The sequence below is a fragment of the Orcinus orca genome, chromosome 18 (assembly GCF_937001465.1).
Source record: "Orcinus orca chromosome 18, mOrcOrc1.1, whole genome shotgun sequence".
Taxonomy (NCBI): Eukaryota; Metazoa; Chordata; class Mammalia; order Artiodactyla; family Delphinidae; genus Orcinus; species Orcinus orca.
In genome coordinates, this window is record NC_064576.1 from 62472663 (window position 1) to 62497220 (window position 24558).

Consider the following 24558-nt stretch of genomic DNA (forward strand, 5'->3'; position numbering starts at 1 on the left):
AGCCCGTCTTAATGTGTGCTTGTCAACTGATAATAAGCTATTTCACCTCAAGTACTGTAGGTTTGCTTTGGTAAAAGAGATGAGAAGAAAAAAGCAAGTCAGCTGAGCTGGCTTTCCTTAGAAAAGAGATTTTCTGGAACCATCCTAATAATTTCCTCTCAGATTTGACTGACCAACTATGTTACAGGGCCACTGTCACCTGAATGGCGGCTGCACTATGTGATAGGAAGGCAACCTGCAATCTCTGTCACTGCAGGACTGTTGCCAAGATTAGGAAGAACATGCGTGTGGCATCAATAGCATGGTTCATAGTAGATGCTGAAAAACTGGCAGCTGTTATCGTTAGAAAAAAATGAAACTAGTGGTGATGTCTCCAAATTTCTTCCATAGTAATTATGAAGAAATGTAGTAATGTTTTCATGCATGTAAAGAATCCAATATGGTAATAACATAATTTTTAGTATCAAAGCACATTTTTACTGAACTTCCATTTGGCACTAAAATATTGGTATGGCAACTTTTAAAAACTCATTTGACTTACCAGATTATCATTCTGGACACTGGTCAATAGTTTATGAATATGCACTGTAGTCTCAAAAGTTTTAAATATAAATGACCTTTTTCTCTCTTATGTTTCATGAGTTGGAAAATATTTGTTTATTGTACTTAATTATCATTAAAAATATATTTTATCATAAGTAAAGCATGTTCACATTGGTGACATGTTGAGAAAATAACATCTGTTGGACCATTAAAATTTTACAACAAGTATTTATTTTATTATTCATACAGACATACATATTCATACATATTATTGTTAAATAGAGATCTTGACTTTAAAAAGATGTATCTGTGGAGATCATTGGGTTTCTGGTTTCAGTTCCAACAATTTCTAGTTTGCTATAGGCATTGCCACTGGAATGGCAATCCCAGAAGGTTTATATAAGGTAGCTGATTTTGTGAAGCAACAAGAAGAAAAAAGGCAAATATGTATTTTATAAGAAAATTAACCATTTTCACATAGAAAAATAAAAAATATTTGCAGAATTTCATAGATGTAAAAATACCTAGAGCTAACATCTGCCTCATACGTGTAGTTTACCATGTACCAGTCAATCCCATGATAAAACAAAAAGCTGAAGCACAATCCAATATTGTGTTATACTGGACTTTTATGATATAAATCGCTTTGAAATGAGTAGGCAAAACAAACAAACAAAAAACTTCACATAAAACCTCTGTCTAAATATTTTCTCTAAAATTAATTAAATATGAAAGGGGTATGCGTATGTGTAATAAAAGAAAGGGAATGTAGCCATTTTAAAAGTCTACCTAGGAGGCATTATGCTTAGTGTTTTACAAATACTTCTCATCTCTCAATCTTTGCAACAACTCTGAGTACTTAGTTATTTCTCCAGTAAGGGGAATCACATGGAAAGGAGGCATCAGAGAGCCTAAGTGTCTTGAACAGGGACTGCAGAGCTGTAAGTCAAATGCTGATCAAACTCTACAGCCTATGTTGGATCCTCTACTCCATGCCCTAAACATGTGATTGTCTCATGAATATGACTTAGCCTCTAAGTTTTTCATGTAGCAATTTTGTGACCTTTGATGTTAATTCATGTATTGTGGTTTTAATGTCCAGATCTGTGAAATGTAATTTTGGTTCTGGTTCGCTTTTCAAAATACAACCCAAGACAATACAAGCAATGTAATATGAAGAAATGAAAAATTAGATGATGAATTTAACCAGTTTATGAAGTTTGAACTCAAACTTCCCCTGGATTGCAAGATTCGTCTTTTTTTTCTCTATAATTACCAAAATACTTGATTCAGTTATCCAATTAATTTTATATATTAATTTTATATATAAACTTTAAATTGCAGCTTTTAATTGCCTTATTCCACCAGGAAGCATGTACATACTTTTTTCTTTTGAACTTTTTCTTGCTTATTTTTCCCTTTGCTTAGATTTATCCCATCATCTACAGTTAAGCCTGTTTTATAGGAAGTCTTTGCTTTCTTTAAATTATTTCTTTTAGTCTAATTCCAGCTCTTCCCAACTTTAATTCAGCATATATCCTGCACTTACCTATAGTACTTGTGTCAGCATTATTATTTCATTGGCAACACTGTCACCACTGGAAGTCAGTCTCAGTTGTGACAGAGAATTTGCTTAGGCATAACAATAGCAATATTGAAAAGATATTTTCAAAGTCTTTTGTAAAGAACTGAAATAAAATGCAAGCCTCCCTTTAATCCATTGGATCTTTTGCAGATAAAAAAATTTTTTAAGTAAAAATGCACTTCATTTTTCTCACTAATGCATCCAAGAAGATCCTTTTATACTTTAAGGAGTACCATTTTCACTTTCATAAAGAATTCTGAAACCTATTAGTTACTCAGATCCAGCAGTTTGTTCCTTTCCACAGATCGGGACGAGCAAACTGCCCTGGCAGGAAGCCACCAGAAATTCCAGTTGCAGACTGCCATCTTCCTTCACAAAAAGGGCCTGGAAAGTGCTAGCAATGCCCTATTCCTCTTAACCATCTCTAACCCTCACTCAAGAAAAGGGCAAAGGTTAAGTAAAAATGTTTGGCACAGTCGATTTTTAAATGAAATAAAAACACATACTCATACTATGGATAAACTCCTTTTTAAAGTATGTTCTGCCTTATTTTCTGGGGCATAAAAATATTTTTAAGGCAATTTCAATGAATCAGATTTCAAGAAACTACTAGAACACTTTTTGTGAGTTGCTTTCATTGTGTCTGAATTATGATACATATTTCAACACTTTGCTATACCAGGGTATGTAGGTTTGTCAGTCACTTCACAGCTGTCAAAAGGAAATTCTTATTTTAAATCTCTACATCATCATTAAATAGTTCTAATAATAAAAGGCCTAAATTTTAGGTCCTCAGGGACATCAAGGTATCTCATCTACTGTGTTGTTCAAGCTCTGGCAGCATGTTGTAAAACAGATATGTAACAGGCAATAGAGGGTAGGAACAAAACCTAACATTGTTACCTGGTGTTGACACCACCTAAGATGCTGAATAAGATGATACAATATTTTGTTTAAGACTAGTAGGCTATTTTAATAAGTGAACCAAACCGGGGTGGGGGTGAGGAATTCTAGGCACATCTATTTCAGGATACGACCTATCATTGACCCTTTTTCCTCCTTAAGTAAATGTATTCCTCTTCCTACATAGCTCAGAGCATTGTCATAACATCCTTGTGAAAGCAGTCATTTAAAAATGAAGTTCAAAGTCCACATTGCAGCCTTGTAAGGTGATCCAATTATGTGATGACCTTGGAGATTTCGCTCCAATGGGCAAAGTCTAGTGAAGTGGACCTAGCATAGCTTCGAAAATACAAAACCCCCAAATTCCTTTTTATTCTACTAAATATTTGTACTTGTTATGGTTTCCCTGAGAAAGGGTTGGTGCTGGTAAAAGGGCAACAAGCCCGATGGTCTGAATTTGACAGCCAAAAATAAACATGGAAAAACTCCTGACTTTCAGATGTGTGACTCTGAGATTCGGCCTAGGCTGAAGTCAAGTTTACCTTTGCACTGTAAAAAAAAAAAAAAAAAGTTTGCTAGGCAGACAGGTAAACAGTAGAGTTTATCTTACTTAATAATTACTTTCAAACTATCCAAGACATTTTAGGCTCAAAATTGTTTATTCACAAGTAATAAAGAGGAGCATTACAAACACACCTACAGAATTATCTCATTTTCATCACCTGATCCTTTTCTTTCCCTATCAGTTGTGTTGCTGTGTGTTTTTAAAGTAACAAAAGTTTTTTAAAGTTATAAATTTATAAAAACATTTGAAACTTTTAGAAAAGCTGTGAGATAGATAGACATGATATATGGAGAGAGAGAGTATATATGTATGTATTTTATACAGACTTTTCCCCTGGTGATTCTCAAGCGGAGAAACTGAACTGGGAAGCATTTGGAGATGGATGAGGGCGATGGAGGATCCTCAGTGATGGAGGATGTGCCAGGCAGTGAGCTACTGACATTCAGGGCCAGAAGCTAGGGATATGAAACATGCCGCAAGAATGGAGTGTTCCCTGTGAAGAAGTACAGAGACAGAGTAGTGTAGACACTCTATGTGGACTGTGGAGCCATACAGCTTGAGCTCAAATCCCATTTCTGGCTGTATGACCTTGGCCATGTTAACTAAGTGGTCTAAGACTCAGTTGCCCCATCTGTAAAATGGACATGCTGGTAATGTCTGCCCCACAGAATTTTGTTGCATGGATTAAACAAGTTAAAATATATAAAGTGCTTGACATATGGTAAGCTCTCAATGTTGGCTATGGCTATTACAAGTTCACTCAAGTCATTCATTTTATGTTAATCAGAACTGTTAAGAGAATGTATCAATATAAATACAGTTTTTGAAATCTTCATCTCCTAAATTAAAAAATTCTCAGTATGGAATCCATTATGTATTAGAAGATATTTCTGGATGATGACAGTCATAATGGAAGCACACTTTCAGTCACTAAATATGTTCAGACAAAGCAGTAGGAGAAGATTAACAGTAAGAGTGGGAAGCATTCTCAGGTGGAAGAAAATTTGTGTGGGCTGTAAAATAGGAAGAGTGTAAGCGGATACTTTACAGGGCGAAGGCATGCAGAGGAGGTCTGATCAAATTATCACCGTGAGTTTGTACAGTGGTGACGATGGCTGATGAGATGCAACCACGGAGAGATTATTACTGACCTAGGACCACGAGGAAAAATCAAATCCAGATCACAGTCAACTTGGAGGGTATTTGTGGAACACACTACACTTCCATGTGGCCTGCAAGCCTTGAGCCTATCAATGCAGACTCCCAACATTCTGAATAGTTAAATGCTTCTTTATATAAAAGAGAAGACTTCTCACTCAGCACCTAAATCTTGGATTTGCTGTTTGCATAAAAGGGTCTTTCTTATGCAACACTCATTTTAAACTATAATTCAGAGTCTTTTGAACACGTAAAGGAAAAGCCATTGAAAGCCAGTTTTATTTCTATTAAGGATTTATAAGCCCAAAAGTGAGCATTAAACTAATCCTAGTGTTTTATACATACAAAAACAAAAAACAAATACTGAATCCAAACAAGAATGAGGTTAGTGCCTGTGGGAAGAACAGAATAGCTCATCACAGGTGGATGTAACACATTTTTCATAAGTACAAATTAAGCAGCCTGAAACAAAAAGGACTAAAAAGATAAAAGTATACCAATCGCACTTCCAATTTTTCAAATCGAAGTTCTGTCAACTGTCAGATGTTTTATTCAATGGTTAAAATAATCAAGTGCTTTAATCAAAAATAGAATTGAGTATTAGCACCATTAGTAGGAAACTTCCAAAAATAGCAATAATAGTACTATGTTGATTCATTCTCTTTCAAAGACTGAGTCACAAAGTACAAAATCTAGTGATCTGGAATTGATGACAACTATCCCATTTCCCCTGTATCTTTCTTGGTTCCTCTTCCTGCCCTTTAAACCTTCACATCGCTAAAGGTCTAACAGCCTCCATTACGTTCTCTGGCTACACACTCACATCACACACACACACACACACACACACACACACACACACACACACACACACACACACACGCTTTTTGGAGACTCCTTAAAGTCATCTTACTGGCACTACTGTGAATGTTTCTCAAACCTCTGTCTCCAGCATCGTCCCCTCCCTTGCGCTCCAGTCTTAGTTTCTGAGAGCTATATTGCCACTTAAATACAAAAATTCTACCGTCAAATTCACATTTTCCCCCTTACATATCACACTCAAACCATCAACAAATCGGGTCTATTTTCCAAATAACATCCAAACGCTCACCCCACTCTCTCTGCTTCCGTCCTGGTCCGAGCCACCACCAACTCTTCCTGCACTGTGGTAGTGGCCTCCTCACTGCTGTCCATGCTTCCACCCTTCCCCCACCTCACTCTCCTGGACACAGCAGAGTGGCGTTTTTAAAATGGAAGTCACATCCCGACACAACTCTGCTCAAAACCCTCCAGTGGCATAATTTCTCTATAAGAAAGTATGCTATCCCACTTCTGCCACTGAGTTTGCTAGGGAAAGCTACTTAACATCTCTGAGCCTCTATTACCTCATGGTAAAATAAGGACATAATTTTCTTACTGATGTATAGGGAATATACATGCTCATTGCAAAACACATAGCTGAGTGTAAAAATTGTACTTAATTCTGCTGATCTCCAGGGAAGGCTTGTGTGGCAATGAAATGAGCCATATGATGTCCTATCAAGCTCAAGAATGAAGACAGATCTGCAGGGTTAGGTGGTAACTGAATCTCAGAGCATAACCAATCTGTGATTCTAAGAAAGAGCCCATGAGGATATAAGTGTAAGGCAGACCCACAACCAAAAGATCCATCCAAGACAGAGATCGCTGATTGGGCTCAATACTCAAGATCCAGGGCATCTACCTGGATGGTAGAGTGCAAGCAATCACCAATATGTTAAGTAGATGGAATGATCAGGTCTGGGAGGTCCGACTTTTTTACTTCAGTAAGTGAACCCTGTGATTTTAGTTGGACACACAGACACTCAGAATTGATTCTATCACCCAGCTTCCTTGGCATCTGAGTGTTCTGTTTTCTTGGGATGGCAGCAGAGGGATGTATGTAACTTTGGGGCTGTAACTTTAAACAAAAAAAGCATGTCTTCCAACCCCTCTTCTCCATTTTGCTGCTAAATAGACATCTTGGATCTTGATAAGGACCACACCCTAAGATAGTAGAGAAAATAAGACAGCAAAAGCTTGGGTCTGGGGACTTCCCTGGTGGCGCAGTGGTTAAGAATCTGCCTGCCAATGCAGGGGACACGGGTTCCATCCCTGGTACGGGAAGATCCCACATGCCATGGAGCAACAAAGCCCGTGCACCACAACTACTGAGCCTGGGCTCTAGAGCCCTCGAGCCACAACTACTGAAGCCTGCGTGGTCTAGGGCCCGTGCTCCACAACAAGAGAAGCTACTGCAATGAGAAGCCCACACACCACAACGAAGAGTAGCCCCCGCTCGCCACAACTAGAGAAAGCCCGTGCGCAGCAACGAAGACCCAACACAGACAAAAAAAAAAAAAAGAAAAAGAAAAGAATTTGGGTCTGGCTATTTTAAAGCTGCCATATTGGCCTTGAACTGTCTAAATTTATGCTTTAATATTGTTTGTTAGGACAGCCAAACTAATATATAGCAGATGACAAGAAAGCCTGTTAATTATCTAGCAGTAAGGTTTTTTAGAAGTAGCTTAGGTACAAAGGACAGGTTGTAACCTATGGACCCAGTCTATGCTGTCCCTGGGAGGTGCCAGCCCTGGCTCCAAGTTGTGACCTCAACATTACTCCCTTACATTGTGGCCAACAGTAGCTGAACACTGCCCCAGTCAGAGCTCCTGTGACTGCGTTTCCCTCTGTGGTTTGACACAGGGCTACCAGAGCCAACTCTGGACTCCCAGATTCTTTCCTATGCCAGCTTGATTGTGTGCTGGTGTGTGGTCATAGACCCCAGTTTTGTCCTTGAGGTTCTCTCCTGGCTTCTGATAGAAATTAAGAACTGAAGACTTAGGCTTCAGAGACCACTGTCATAAACAGGGAACAACCTATCTGATCCTAAAAGTCATTGGGATGGACCACTGATTTAATGCTGTGCAGGTCTTTCTCCAGTGAGTATGGACTTTAGCCTGAGATCAGCATTCAGGAAATTCCATATACTAAAATGAAGAACTCCTTTGTTATTAGATGTCTTGAAGTTCATTTTGGGTACCATATGCAATATGTAGATTTTCTCTATACTTCAGTAATTCCAAAACTGATAAATACCTTCTATTTCTGTCTCTCATCCTAGGGGGTATTTTTTTTTTTACTTTGCTAAAATATACATGATATAAAATTTACTGTTTTAACCATTTTAAGTGTATAATTCAGTGGCAATAAGTACAATCTCATTGCTGTGCAACTATCACCACTCTCCATCTCCAGAACTTTTTACCATCCAAAACTAAAACACTGTATGCATTAAACACTAATTCCCCATTACTCCCTCCTCCCAGCCCTTGGTAACTACTATTCTACTTTTTGTCTCTATGAATTTGACTACATTATGTACCTCAAATAAATATGAAGCATGGAATCATACAATATTTGTGTCTGGCTTATTTCAAGGTTCATCCATGTTGTAACGTGTTTCAGAATTTCATTCCTTTTTAAAGCTGAATAATATTCAATTGTATGTATAGACCGCATTTTGTTTATCCACTCATCTGTCGATGGATACTCGGGTCGCTTCCATCTTTTGGCTATATAGAACATTTTGCTGCTATGAACATGGGTATACAAATATCTGTCCAAGCCCCTACTTTCAATTCTTTTGGGTATGTACTTAGAATTGCTGGATTATGTAGTAATTCTATGTTTAATTTTTTGAGGAACCACCATACTGTTTTCCATAGCAGCTGTACCATTTCATATTCCCATGAGCAATGCACAAGATTCCAATTTCTCCACACCCATGTCAACATTTGTAATTTTCTGGGTTTTGTTTTTTGTTTTTTTTTTAAGATAGCCATCCTAATGGGTGTGAAGTTGTTTCTGCTTCTCATTTTTAATGTTCTCAATCAATTCGAATTTTAGAAACCCCTACCAGTCAGTACTGGCTTGAATCTTCTAGCCCTGACTATTCCTTGATTAAAGTGGTTAATGAAGGAGTTCAATGTGGGATGGACTTTCAATTCACCTTGTCTATTGGTTTTCACACCTCAGTCTCCAAAGCTGCTTCCCCAATTTTCAGCCAAACTACTTCTGACTCTGATTTCATCAGTTTTACATAGTGCACGTCTGAGTAAGATTTCATTTGATAAAAGAGTTCCTCAACTTAAAAGGAAAGTTTGAAAACTTAGTCCATACTCTCTAAGGTTCAGAGAAATTAAATGACTTTCCCAAGGTCTCTCAGCTCAGTAGTAGCAGAGGTAGAATTTGAACAGAAATACATCCAGTAAGACAGAAGGTATGCCTAGTAGCAGTCATGTTATGCATGCATTCCATCAATCATTTGTTTATTTCTTCAAGGTATACTGCACACACAATCTAACTGCAAAAAAGAATTCACTTACAAAATAGACTAGACCAGTTGGTCTTTATCTCTCACCAATTTAACAAGGAGAATGGTAAGGAATCAGAGGAATGAGACATGCTCTTGTAAATACCATCATCTTAGCAGGCACGAAATCAACGATAACAAATGAAACTTCACCCCTTCCTGCCAAGAGAACTACACATGAGAGATATACAGTTATATTGAAAAAGTATGGGGATAGTCAGTTCTAGAGAAAAAAAGTATCATAAGTCAAAATTTAATAATAGTTATGAAATTAAGAATATTTCTGTGAAATTCACTACATTAATACTATAGGAAATATAAAGTTGAAGAAGGTGGCATAGGCCATGCGTGTAAGAAGCTTATAGTATAATAAGGGGCTAAGACAAGTATACAAATAGCCATGAGCAGGGTAACAAATACTTGAGAGACCAGGGTAAAGTAAGAGTGCGGAAAGTTTTTTTAGAGACTTAAAGGAGAGAAAGATCCTATTCGGTCGGGGAAATCCAGAAAGGCTTTGGAAGGGACTTTGTAAAAGAGAGTCTAAAGGAAGAGTACGATGGCATATTCTCTGAAAGGTGGACAGGTGTTGAACAAGTAGATCTTGGGGAATCAAAGGAGGGAAGGCCAATTCCAGTTAAGAGAAAATATGTGCAAAGACACGAATGGGGATGATTACAAGTTGTATCCCAGAATAGGCTGTGTATGGGCTAGTTGCAGAATAAAGGCCTAAACAGATGAGTTACGAACATGTGGTGGAAATACCCTAGAATGGCAAGCTGTAATGCATATGCTCTCCTAACCAGAAAAGTAAAGGAGAGTCATCAAAGGCTTCTTAGATCACTGGGTCTTCGAGGCAGGTTATATAGACAAGCAGTTTCTCTGGGCCTCATGTTGTCATATGTGCTTCATGCCCTACTACAAGCACTGCTTTAGGAAGATTTATCTTACAGATTGTTCCCTCCCCTCAAATGTCACGGAGGACAGAGGCAAAGATTATGTCCGTATAAGTGAAGCAACTTGGTGAAACAAACTTAACTATTTGTGCATTGGATTAGGTACAGAGCTGATTGGAGCTAGGGTAACATTTAAGAATATTACAATAGTCCAGGTAAAAAGTAAAGGGCCATAACTAGGACCTAGTCATGAGATTGGACACACACTAGAAAAGCACACTGGAAGAAGAAGGTAGAGGACTTTGCAAACAACCAGTGGAGGAGGGGAAAGGGAAGGCACAGATAAGCAGGGCTGAGCTTGCAAGATTGAGTCATTGGGAGAATGATGGTACTACCCACCCAAGTAGTATGAGCTAGGAGGAAGAGGAACCAGTTTGGAGCTGAGGTTGTGGAAGATTATGGGTTTGGTTGGGGATCTGTTGATTTTATAGCACCAGTGGCCATCTGGGTCAAGTTATCCAACAGGAAGTTGGATTAGGTTGAAGGTAGGGCTACATTCCTAGGGACTGTGCAGAGTGGTGAGAGTTATTTAACCTACGGAGGAAGAGGCCTGCAGGAAGCCCTTTGAGGATGAAACCTTGAGAGATGGCCAGGTTTAAGAATAACCTGGAGAAGAAGAGACATGGACAGGTTGATTAGAGGGGTAAGAAGGAGGTCCTATTGTGCTTTGGAAAACCAGGGGTGTCAGATAACTTATACTGGTTCCTCCAGATTCCCTCTCCACCCTCCTACATTCTGCTCCCAGTCCCAAGGCTGCCCCATACGGCCCCATGCCTTTGGCTTTAGGATGTGTTTAGTCAAAGGGGAGCCTGGCAGGAGGTCCAAAGGTGGGAGAAGAGGGAGAGGTTGCCTTGGACTGTCCGCGACCTACCCTCCTCATTGCTCCTCTCACAGCACCTGCTGTGCATGACTCTCCTTCCAGGCTCCATAACTTTCCCTCACCTTTTCCCTTTGGGCCCAGGAGTGATAATTGCTCAGCTGCTGTCATTTCTGAATTCATCCTATCCCTTTTGGTTCCCTTAATTCTGCCTGCAGTTTTGTAATTAGCCTCTTATAAACCTTTCTAAGTTATCCTAATTTGAGTGTTCTACTTGTTTCCTGTTGGGACCCCAACTGATAAACTCACTAAACCCTAATATTAACAGTAAGTGGTAACTGGGAGTATGGGAACACTGACGTTGTCCTATCCCCAATCAATAGCTCCTTTTATTTATTGGTATCGACAGCAAAATTTAATTTCAGCCATAACTCTACCTAGTTCTTGGACTCCTACCCAGAAACTGCTGTGCAACTGACTAAAAGGGACCTTTGCTAATCAAACTAAGCTGTACCTAGGCCTAAAACCAAGAGCATACTTTTTGATAAAGTTGCTGATTGATGCATGAAGAAAGTGAGCACACACATAGATAAAAGGGAAGCATCCCTGATTCTTGATCCTCTCAAGACGGACACAAGTAGCACTCTTGGTCAAACGCTCTAGGGTACGAAAGAATCCCTGCTCCTTGACTGTCTGGAACACTTAGTGCTCTCCAGGAGGTCAGTGGCCAGCCATTGTTGGTAGCCCAGCTTCTCATAAGCTTCTCGATGTTCAGAGCTATATCTTAAACACTGATTTTTCTAGCTTAAAGAAGACTTCCAGGACAAGAATATCCAATTCCAGATATCTACCTGAATCAACGCTGGGGGCCCATAGAAACAGATGAACTCAGGATTTAGTGGTCTTTTTAAATGGAAAAATTTTAGTGATGAGAATTATAGAGGGAAACTTCAGTAATTCTGGGGTAAGCAGGGGTATAGGGAGACTGGTTACGTTTCTGAAATTTTATCTGTCCTTGCAGTGTAGAAGAATATCTAAGGACGGGGTTTTGTGGCCTTGTCAGGGATAAGCTTTAGATTTCCAGAGAGAAAGAAGGAGTCTGATAGTTAGGAAACATGTCCAAGTGGTGAATAAGCACAGGCACTGAGGTTTCTGAGAGCAGCTGGATTTGGGGATGTGAGGCTGTTCCTTCTCTCCTTATCATAGTGAGGCAGGCTTCTGTGGTCTCTGAGTATTTCTTTGGTCACTGGTCAGACCTGTAGTAGAGCTTCCCTGATCCTGAGAATACGTTGAGAATGAGCTGTCCCAAGAAGCTTCCAAACCCTTCAGCATTGCAAAGCCAGGGCTGGCAGATTTCTGGTAAGTGATGGGCCCTGCTTTTAGGATTCTGCAGCAAGAGTCATAGGGCTGGCAGATGCTGCTAAAAAAGCAAGCACATTCAATTCAAGGCAGTGCTTCTAGCATTTGGAAGCTGAAGTAGGGATATACTCTGGGGTGGAGCCAAGGCTTAGTGTTGGAGGTGAGAGTGATTTGATAGGTAAAGCTTGACCTCTCCCTTTAAAGAGGAAACTACCAGGAAAGGATTCTAAACCATGAAATAGGTTGCTGAGGTTACTTTTACTATCCGCAAGCTCCTGGCTCATATAATTATTGGTATTCCCAGTCTCACCTTGTGGCTCTAGGAATGGACATGCTATCCTATGATGGGTATGTTTTAAGTTATTTTTTCTATGCATTTAGTATCTTCAACAGAAATGCACCAAGATTTGCTATCAATAATCCTGATCAGGATAGTCAAAAGCTGTGGCCACACGACTTCCTATTTTTCTTCTACTCTGATTTGTATCTGCTGTGTTCTCTGAGATAACAGCGACGCTATTTATTACTGCTAATTCCTTGACACAGACTCCTCCTGAAGGGTATGTATCATTTCCCTTTTCTCCCAAACGTACATGCGTGCTAAAAATCTTTCTTGTAAGTGGGGAAATTTATAGCAAACAAAAAAATGCTGCATCAGTTCAAGTTTGCAGAGAAATCCTGAAGGGACTGAAGCAAGAACATTTAGCTGAGCTGAACGACAACAACACGAGGCTAATTCTGGGGAAGAAGAAGGGAAGGCGTGATTAGGAAAATGTAGACTGCAGTAAATGGACAGTCTCAAAACGACATAAATGCGAGGTCAAATTCATTTTTAATAATCAAATGTCTCATTCGCATTGTATTATTAAGTCCCGGACAGTGTTCTGAGTACCTGGCATGCACCATCTGATTTCATCCTCACATCAACACTCTGAGGTATAGGTACTGTCTTTATTCACGTTTGCTACATGGTGAAATGGCCCCAATCACGCTGTTTGTAAATAGTAGATCAAGTGTTCAATTTAGGTCTGTCTGACTCCAAAGCTCATTTATTTCATTTCCCCAACAAATATTAATCGGGCACCCACTCTGAGCTAGGCATTGGTAAACAGGCAGACAGTGGTGTCTGTCCACATGATGTTTATAATCTAGTAAGGGTGACAGATGTTAGTCATGTATTTAAGTTATAATTGTGATACACATCACAAACAAATGGTAGAAGGTATTCTCTAATATATTCCAAACTCCTAGACAGTGCCTGTGTCAGATGCCCAATAAATACTGGTAGAACGGTGGACTAAGCCCAGTCTTGGTAGAGGACCGGGAAGGCTTTTCTGTGACAGTAGTCTTGCACTTTGAGACGTGAAGGATGATTTGGGCTGATTGGGAAGGTAGGAGAAGCTTGCCAGAAAGGAGTGTTTTAAGCTGCCTGCCTAAAATACTTGATTCAGGGAAGAACCTTGGTAGTTAGAAGGGATACAGTGTAGACCAATGAAGTTGAAACACGGAGGGTGGGTGAGTGTGAGTGAGGGTGGCCGAAGACGAAGTATAAAGGTAAGAAGGGTAAGAGATCCAGGGTCATGTGGGCCATATAAAGATTTTTATCTTGATTTTAAGAGCAACAGGTTGCCAGGGAAGTGTTTTAATAAGGAGAATTTCCATTAATCATTCTTGCTGGAGTGTGGTCAGTGGGGAGGTCAGTTAGGAATCTATCACCAGGGTCCAGATTTGGACTAGGATGACGGCAGTGGAGAAGAGGAGTGAGCAGATACTCAGGAGGCAACTGCCTGGATATGAAGGGTAAGAGCGGGGGGAGTGTGTCCGTCAAGGTGCCTGTATTGTTATCTATTGCTGCAAGACAAATTACCCCAACCAACAAGTATTTATTATCTCACACAGTGTCTTGAAAGGTCAAAGACCTGGGAACAGGTTACCTGGGTGGTGCTGGCTCAGTCTCTCATGAGCTTGAAGTGAAGCTGTTGGCAGGTGTTACAACCCTCTAAGTTTTCACTGGGGCTAGAGGATCTGCTTTCAACCTCACTCATATGGTTGATTGCAGGCTTCAGTTCCTTACCATGTGGGGAATGCTTGATGTGAAGGCTGGCTCACCCCAAAGTGAATGATCAGAGTGAGAGAGAGAGCACGAAGTGACCAAGAAGGAAGCTTCGGTATTTTTCATGACCAGTCTCAGAAGTGACACACCATCACTTCTGCCATCTTCTACGGTGAACACAGACCAAGTCTGATACACATGGGAGGGGACTACACAAGGATGTGAACACCAGGAGGCAGAGCCTGTTAGGGGCCACCTTGGAGGCTGGTTACCACTGCGCCCATTGTGAAAAAGACGGCACTTTCAAATCACGATAATTTGAGAAGTGTGTGTGTATGAATAGTTGGTTTGTTTTCTCACAAAAGGACAATTTACAAAGAAGTGTGAAGGGAAGAGGAAGACCACAAAGGAATAATGCAAGTGTCCAGAGCTGGAAGCAGTAGAAGCTGTTATCACCCCTACGCCCAAAGGACAAGAGGACAGAGAGGTTGCCGGAACTCTGAAGGTGAGAGAATCATAGACAGCACGGCCACCTTGAGAGGAGCTGTGTTATTCTGTCGGGCGACACAGCCAGCCCTGTGCTAGGACACGCGGGAGCTGACTGCTACCATCATTTCCCAGCTCTGCATTCCATGATGTCACATGGGTAGCCACATAGTTTGTGGTTGGTAATATACCAGAGAAATCAGCGAATACTATGAACCAGAACTTTTTTTTTTCAGAGTGCCAGTTGTTAAACATTTACAAGCACACTGCTGGACACAGCCAGCCTGAGGCAACCTCTTAAACTGGGAGCTAAGAAAACTCACACCCGGACCTCACTCTCAAGATAGGAGGAGGACCAAGCTAAACCAGGAAGTCAGAGAACACAGGAGCCTCTTGACTCAATTAATTACTCCTGACTTGTTCTATTCAAACCATCCCCTAGGGGAGACAGCAAGTGGAGGAGGCTGGAGAGTGGATCCAGCACAGCATGACTGCCTATCAAGCATAATTCTCCATTTTCTTCTGTGAGCAATTGTGTGGACAGGGATTCATTACCGGAAATAGAAAAAAGACAAAGTATCATTTGTCACAATCTCTCTTAATTATATTGATACTTTCCTACCCATCCCCATCACTCCTGACACCCCACATCAGTGGATGTAACTTTGGCAGACAATTGAAAACTGGATTTTCTAATAGGGTCAGAGAATTAGTTCATTTTTGTTTGTTTGTTTAATGGTTTTAAACAATAGAAACTGACTCTAAGTTGAGAGAATTTATTAGAAAGATGTGAGAGAGTTCAGATAATCGAAAAAGGACCTGAAGAAGGAGGCTCACAAAGGGCAGAAACGGGGCAGCGCTGGCTCATCCAAGTGGTAGGAAGTAATCAATGATCTCAGGGCAACTCTGATGAAAAAAATCGTACTCCAATATTTTTTTCTTTCATAACAGTCCTTGAGTTGCTCTGCTCAAGATGCACTGTCCTAAAGTAAAATTTGATTGGCTAGCTTCAGTCAATGACTACTCTTGGCAAGGAGAAGGTAAGGGCTCCTTGACTGACAGTCTCACTGGCACTGTCACAATAAAGAGGCAGTAATTCCCAACAAGGAATTCATAATTAAGAACAGGAGGGTGGAGGCTTCCCTGGTGGCGCAGTGGTTGAGAGTCCGCCTGCCGATGCAGGGGACACGGGTTCGTGCCCCGGTCCGGGAAGATCCCACATGCCGCGGAGCGGCTAGACCTGTGAGCCATGGCCGCTGAGCCTGCGCGTCCGGAGCCTGTGCTCCGCAGCGGGAGAGGCCACAACAGTGAGAGGCCCGCGTACCGCAAAAAAAAAAAAAAAAAAAAAAGAACAGGAGGGTGAATGGGTGCTGGGAAGTCAAGGAGTAGCAAATGTCCACTATAGTCTGGGATATGACTTTGCTCCAGGGTCCCTCCTCAGCTGGGGGGTAGGGAGAGGAGCAACTTTCAGATCATTAATGTGGAAGTAACTGGAAATTAACTGTTCTTTAAAAATCTCTAGGCATAATGTCAATAGTTCAGAAATGTCACACGATTTGACATTAAGAGATATAACAGTGAAAAATCACAGGTAGGTAAATAAATGTTGGAACTAAAAAGGAAATTGAAAGTAAAACTGAAATGTGATGTTTTAAAAGGAAGATCAGCTGTCAAATATCAAAAGCGATGAACAGATAAGTGTACTGTTGCTCTGAGGAAGCGGGAAATCTAGAGTTAAAATGGAGACAGGCTGTTAAGTATTCTGAGTTTGTAGGAGGCTTTCTGGTATACCTCAGTTGTAAATATGAGTTAAGAGAAAATGCTTGACCTCTAAGACCATGGGTCCCCTGACCTGCATTGCTCTGCTCTCTTCACTCATCTCAGCTCTGCTGTCCTTCAAGATCCAGCACACGTCTTCTCCTCTCAGAGCTTCCTGGACCAGCTCAATCCAGCCCAATCCACAATTACATAGCACTTCTTGTCCCATGCACTCGACACTTCCTAAACGTCCCCACGGGTTGTTCCACGTCTTCTCATGTGTGCATCCTGATCCTCGTCGAGTCCAAGAATGTTAGAGGCAGGATCTCTGTCTTATGATGATAAGTTGGCTGTTGGAGGTTTAATGTAACTTTTTAAAACCTTGGTCTTTCTTCCCTTTTCTAGTTCCTCTTCTGCCTTCACCCTGAAAGTGTGGACCTTAGCAAGGATTTGCCCCTTTTCCCTCTTTTTTTCCTACCTCACAATGTTCTTGAGAGAATTAATGAAAGTATACATGTAAAAGCCCAGCCTTACACTCATGTTTTAATTTTTTTTAATTAATTTATTTTATTTATTCTTGGCTGCGTTGGGTCTTCGTTGCTGCGTGCGGGCTTTCTCTAATTGCGGTGAGCAGGGGCTACTCTTCGATGCAGTGCGCGGGCTTCTCACTGCGGTGGCTTCTCTTGTTGTGGAGCACGGGCTCTAGGCCTGCGGGCTTCAGTAGTTGTGGCACACGGGCTCTAGAGCGCAGGCTCAGTAGTTGTGGCACACGGCTTAATTGCTCCGCTGCATGTGGGATCTTCCCCAGACCAGGGCTCGAACCCGTGTCCCCTGCATTGGCAGGTGGATTCTTAACCACTGCACCACCAGGGAAGCCCACGTTTTAATTTTGTTTGCTGCTCTTTCCCCTATCAGTCGAAATCTCCTAAGCACATAGAAGATCCTTGTAATGGTTACTAATATTGATAGTATTTGTCTCATGCTACATGTCCTTCCTCAATGATTTCATCAGCTTGGGCAGTTTCAGCTGTGATCTTTAAGGGGCTGACTCGCTATCGGCCTTCAGCTGATTCATCTTCCAAGCCCCAGGCCCATATTTCCAACTGGATGTTCAGTAAACATCTCAGACTCGACACGTCCCTAATTGAACTCATCCTTCCATACAAACCCAATCTTTCTTTTTACTGAAGTACTTGATCACAAGTCATAACTGGGCTAGACATGACTGACTTCTGCTTGAAATATCAGAAACGTTCTAGCTCCAGCGTCTCCCTTTTACTCTCTCCCACCCGATATCCCGGTGGAGAGTACCTTGTGTTCCTAATGTTCCGTTTTCTCTGCAGCCCCATGTCTGACCTTTGTTAAATCTCAATCCAAACCTTACAAGAATGTCCTGGCTCGTCCCTCTATCTCTGCCCCTCCACCTCAGCCCATACTCTACACTGTCATTAGAGTTCTTTGCCTAAAACACTGATAAGATCTTATCAAACCTCAGCACCCTCCCCACATACATCAAGGCTTTCCGTCTCCCTCCTGTTGCATGTAAGTAATCGAAGCTGTCCACAGTTTGCTGCCCCTGCCAAACTTCCTGGCCTCATCTCCACTACAGTCCTCGAACCCAATGCCACTCCCTATTTCACATTCCCAGAATATGCCTTCCACGGTCACACAGTTAACTCTGTTGAAGTTGTTTCCATTGTCTTGAATAGTCTTGCCAACCAGGATCTTCCTAATCTTACCTCTTCCAAACCACTTTACTAATTTTAACAGTTAAAATCAATTGTTCTTTTAAGTAATAACTACCCATTATAGAGAACTGAATGTGTGCCAGGGGATTTACATACACTATCACAGGAATTCTCACCACAACTGAGCAAGTTGGGTATTACAGGCCCACGATCCCTTATCCACAGCCATGAGGCCAACCGTGCTTCCAAATTCAGAATGCCTTGTGTTTTGTTGTCAGTTTCCCCATCTGTAAAGTGTGGAGGATAAGGATTAGCACTCTACCTACCTCATGGGGTTGTTGTGAAACAGGCAATGTGTTCCATCAGAGAAGCGCCTAGGGAAATGCCCTTATTTATTGCATTTTGGGAATCTATTCATTTGTTATAAATAACTCATAATACCTATGACAATACCTTACTAGGAAATAAATGGATCTAACTTTTACAGTTACCTAATTTGTATCAGTAATTTGAATGGTGATAAGAGCCTCATTTTGTTGGATGTCGCATTTCTTCTTCTTTACTTTCACTTCCTTCTGCTGCATACCACACCCTTTACTCAGCATTTCCTACCAAAATTACAGGCCTCCTGCTGCTGCAGTAAATACGCTTTCTTCAGTTTTCTGGCCTATTTTACTATTAATTCATAATTTTCTCTGGCAAAAAAAAATTATGCTAGATAATTATTCCCTTCCTCTCTGACAAAAATACTTCATGACAATTATGCTAATTTTTAGGAAGTCAATGAAAACACCACTAACAAACTCATCTCCTTTACTCTTCCATGGGCTTGGATGCAGACGAGATTAAGAATGTAGTGCTGGCAGGGACCTTGAAGATCAGCTGGTACACATGACCTGGGTTTATTGAATTATCTACAGGCAGACCTCGTTTTATGCTTCACTTTACAGCACTTCTCAGATTTTGCGCTTTTTACAAATTGAGGGTTTGTGGCAACCCTGCACCAAGCAAGTCTCTCAGCACCATTTTTCGAACAGCATTTGCTCACTTCATGTATCTGTGTCATATTTTGGTAATTTTCACAGTATTTCAAATTTTTTCATTATTATTATATTCGTGTGGTTATCTGTGATCCTTTGATGTTACTACTGTAATTGTTTGGGGGCACCATGAACTGCACCCATGTAAGATGACAAACAATTGATAAATGTGTGTGTTCTGATTGCTCCTGTGATGGGTCAGTCCCCCGCCCCTTTTCTCAAGGCCTCTCTATTCCTTGAGACACAACATTTTTGAAATTAGACCAATTAATGACCTACAGTGGCCTCTAAGTGTTCAAGTGAAAGGAAGAGTTACATGTCTCTCACTTTAAATCAGAAGCTAGAAATGATTAATCTTAGCAAGGAAGGCATGTCGAAAGCTGAGATAGGGCAAAAGTTGTGCCTCTTGCCCCAACAGTTAGCCAGGTCGTGAATGCAAAGGGAAAGTTCTTTTTCTTTAAAAAAAAATTTATTTATTTATTATTTGGTTGTGTGGGGTCTTAGTTGTGGCAGGCGGGCTCCTTAGCCGGGGCTCGCCAGCTCCTTAGTTGCAGCACACAAGCTCCTTAGTTGTGGCATGCAAACTCTTAGTCGCGGCATGAATGTGGGATCTAGTTCCCGGACCAGGGATCGAACCCAGGCCCCCTGCATTGGAAGCACAGAGCTTTATCCACTGCGCCACTAGGGAAGTCCCGGGAAAGTTGTTGTTTTTTTAAATAAGTTTATTTATTTATCTTTGGCTGCATTGGGTCTTCGTTGCTTCGCGAGGGCTTTCTCTAGTTGTGGTGAGCGGGGACTACTCTTTGTTGCGGTGCGCAGGCCTGTCATGGCGGTGGCTTCTCTTCTTGTAGAGCACGGGCTCTAGGTGCGCGGGCTTCAGTAGCTGTGGCACTGAATTTATATTTGCCTTAAGAATAAGTAAATGGGGACTTCCCTGATGGCGCAGTGGTTAAGACTCTGCCCTCCCAATACAGGGGGCCCAAGTTCGAACCCTGGCCAGAGGAGCAGCAAATGAAGCTTCACTCGCTCACCCACTGCTCACCTTCTGCTGTGTGGCACGGTTCCTAACAGGCCACGGACCGGTACCAGTCCTCGGCCTGGGGGTTGGGGACCCCTGCTTCAAAGGACAGGCTGACTTTCTCATTAGAGGCTAATGCAGCTGGTGACTTTAAGTTGAAGCCGTCACTCATTTACTATTTTGAAAATCTTAGAACCCTTAAGAATTATGCTAAATTGACTCTGCCTGTGCTCTATAAATGGAACAATAAAGCCTGGATGACAGCCTAAGTATATATTATAATTTTTATGTGATAAAACAGAATTTTAATTTACTTTTCTAATTGTTCATTTCATTGTATAGAAATACAATTGACATTAGTATATTAACCATATCTCTTAAGTACTCATGAGTTCGAGTAGCTTTTTCTTGGTTCTCCAAGGGTTTTCTATGAATACAATCATTTCATTTGTGCATAAAGCCAAATGTATTCCTTCATTTTCAATATGAATGCCTTGTTTCTTTCTTTCCTTCTATCCCCACTGTCCTGCCAGGATCTCCAATACAATGTTCAATAGAAATGGTGAGAATGGACAAGCATGTTGTACTCTCAATGTTAGGGAGAAAACATTTAGTCTTTCAACATTAAGGATGATCTTAGCCTAAGATTGCTTTGTTTTGTTTTGTTCTGGTTTTTTGTTTGTTTGTTTTCGGTAAGCGGGCCTCTCACTGTTGTGGCCTCTCCCGTTGCGGAGCACAGGCTCCGGACGCGCAGGCTCAGTGGCCATGGCTCACGGGCCCAGCTGCCCCGCGGCATGTGGGATCTTCCCGGACCGGGGCACGAACCCGTGTCCCCCGCATCGGCAGGTGGACTCAACCACTGTGCCACCAGGGAAGCCCTGTTTTGTTCTGTTTTGAAGATGTCCTTTATTAAGTTGAGAGAGTTATCTTTTACTCCAAGTTTATTGAGAGATTTTATCATGAAAAACTTTACTCTTGATATGTTGAGTTACATTGATTGATGTTAACCAAACTTGCATTCCTAGGCACCTCACCCCCCCCCCAGCCCCTTGCTCATGATGTATTATCCTTTTTTTCTTGAATTTGATTTGCCAAAATTTTGTTAAGGATTTTTGCATCAATGTGCATGAGGAATATAGGTCTGTAGTTTTCCTTTGTCTATGCTTGGTTTTGGTGTCCAGTTAGTACTGACCTCATAAAATGAGTAGGAAATCATTCCTTCCTTCTGTCTTTCCCGAAAGTTTTTGAAAATTTGTATCATTTCTTCCTTAGGTGCCTGATAAAATTCATCAGTGAAGCCATCTGAGCCTGGAGTCTTCTCTGAGGCAAGATTTTAAATTACTAATTCAATTTCATTAGTAGGTATAAGATTATTTGGGTTTTCTATTTCTTGGTATGTCAGTTTGACAAATTGTGTCTTTCAAGGAAGTTGTCTATTTCATCTAAGTTGTCAGAGTTATAGACATAACTTGTTTATGGTATCTCCTTATTATCCTTTAATGTCTGTAGGCTCTATAGTTGTGCTCCCTCTTTTATTCCTAATGTTGTTAATTTGTACTTTCTCTTTTTTTCATTGATCTTTTCAAAGAACCAACTTTTGGTTTCTTTAATATTCTGTTTTTGTCTTTTTGTTTCATTGATTTTTTGTTTTTATTTACTTATTTGGTTGTGTTGGGTCTTAGTTGTGGCATGCAAGATCTTTTTTTAGTTGTGGCATGTGGGATCTAGTTCCCTGACCAGGGACTGAACCCGGGACCGCTGCATTGGGAGTGCGGAGTCTTAGCCACTGGACCATCAGGGAGGTCCCTGTTTCACTGATTTCTGCTCTTATCTTTCTTCTTTCTTTCTTACTGCTCGCTGTGAGTTTAATTTGCTCTTATTTTTCTAATCCTTTTTCCCCAGCTTTATTGAGATAATTGACATATTGTGTAAATTTAAGGTGTACACTATTTTAAAATTTTTGTAAGGTCAAAACTTTAATCATTGATTTTAGACCTTTTTTTTCACACTAAGTACCACTTAGCAAACAAATTTTGATATGTTGAGTTTTCATTATCATTCAGTTCAAAATATTTTCTTTCCCTTGTGATTTCTTCAATTCATGGGTTATTCAGACATGTGCTGTTTAATTTCAGAATATTTGGTGCTTTTCTATTTATCTTATTGTTATTATTTCTCATTAAAGTCCATTGTGATCACAGAATACACTCTGTAAGATTTCAGTCTTTTGATATTTATTGAGACTTCTTTCATGGCCCAGGATATGATCTGTCTTGGTGAACATTCCTTATGTACTTGAAAAGAATGTATAGTTTGAAGCTGTTGGGTGCATTATTCTATAAATGTCAGCTAAGTTATAGTGCTGATAATGTTTTTCAAATCTTCTATAGACTTACTGATTTTTTTGGTTGTTTGTTCTATTCATAACTAGAAAAGTACTTAAAAATCTATAACTATGTTTATGGATTTGTCTATTTCTCTCTTCAGTTCTATCAGTTTTTGCTCCATGTATTTTGAAGTTCTACATATATAATTATTATGTACCACAGCAATGCATAATATCATTATGAAATGTCCCTCTCTGCCTCTTATAAAACTTTTCTTGAATTCTGTTATTTTATTAATATAGCCACACTAGCTGTCTTATGTTTATGGTTTGCCAGATATACATTTTTTGATACTTTTATTCTAGTTATGTTTCTGTATTTAAAGTGTCTCTCTTACAGACAGCAAATAATTGGGTCTTGCTTTTTAAATTCAGTCTGACAGTCTAACAATCTCTGCTTTTTCCCCCCTTTATAAATTCATTTATTTATTTATTTTTGGCTGTGTTGGGTCTTTGTTGCTGTCAGCAGGCTTTCTCTAGTTGTGGCGAGCGGGGGCTACTCTTTGTTGCGGTGCGTGGGCTTCTCATTGCGGTGGCTTCTCTTGTTGTGGAGCATGGGCTCTAGGCGCGCAGGCTTCAGTAGATGTGGCACGCGAGCTCAGTAGTTGTAGCTTGCGGGCTCTAGAGCTCAGGCTCATTAGCTGTCATGCATGGGCTTAGTTGCTCCGCAGCATGTGGGATCTTCCTGGACCAGGGCTCAAACCCGTATCCCCTACATTGGCAGACAGATTCTTAACCACTGTGCCACCAGGGAAGACCCCAATCTCTGCTTTTTTATCAGAGTGCTTAATCAATTTAAATTTAACATAATTGTTGATCTCATTGGATTTTGGTCTACCATTCTGCTATTTGCTTTCTATTTGTCTCAACCAGTTTTTCCCCCGTTCTTTCTTTCCTACCTTCTTTTATGTTAGACAACTATTTATAGCATTTCAATTCCTGTATTGACGTTTTAGCTATATCTCTTGGTATTATTTCTTTAGTGACTGCCCCAGGGATTACAATCCTTAATTTATCAATCTACTTAGAGTAAATGTTAATTTAACTCTAATGTTAAAATATAGGAGCCCTGTATATAAATACATATAAATGTATGTATAAATCTGTATATATTATAAAATAAAAAATACTAGATCCCAAGTTTCTGCTCTACCATTCCTGACATGTGGTGAGATATTCAGTTTTAAACCACATCTTAAAAGTTATAATCTAATGCAACTGAATCAAAACCAATTTCTCATTGGGCTAAGAAATTTTCTAAAACATTTTGGGTCTTTATGCCATTATAAAAGCTAGTAATGGGGAAACCTGAGCAGCTCACTGAGATTTATTCCTTGACTCTAAAACAAACATATGGAACATTTAAATTTCAAAGCTGAAAGTGAATTAAAAATCCTCTAGTCAGTGCCCTCATTTTATACACAAAGAAGTGAAATCCAGACATCTAAGATCACATACTTTCATTTATTTAGTAATTTACTTTAAAATAGACATTCATTCTAAAAACATCTATTAATTGCTTACCTGTTACTGAAGATATAAAAGTGAGTAAACACTAAAAATCACTGAATTGCATACTTAAAATAAGTGAGTATTATGGTACGTAAATTATACCTCAGATGAAACTGTTTTAAAAAATGAGTAAAATTCAGTCTTTTCCATGAAGGAGATCACAGTGTAATGACAGTCTAAGACAAGCGTAAACAATTACAATAAAATGTGAACATGCTATAACAGACCCGTATGCTTAATCACTTTACACTGGAGTACCCTGGGGCTCAGGCTTGGACCTCTTGTGTCTTCTTTCTACAACCACTCCCTTCATGATCTCATTCAGTGTCATGGCTTTACAT

The 24558-nt window shown here is 40.3% G+C and overlaps 1 long non-coding RNA gene across 1 annotated transcript; it reads left to right on the forward strand.

Moving 5' to 3' along the window:
• The first annotated feature begins 10647 nt into the window (after window positions 1-10647).
• Window positions 10648-23385, forward strand: LOC117203126 (uncharacterized). Its single transcript, XR_004485769.2, has 3 exons — window positions 10648-10743; window positions 14695-14834; window positions 21592-23385. It is a non-coding gene; the product is annotated as an uncharacterized LOC117203126 (long non-coding RNA).
• The last annotated feature ends 1173 nt before the right edge of the window (window positions 23386-24558 follow it).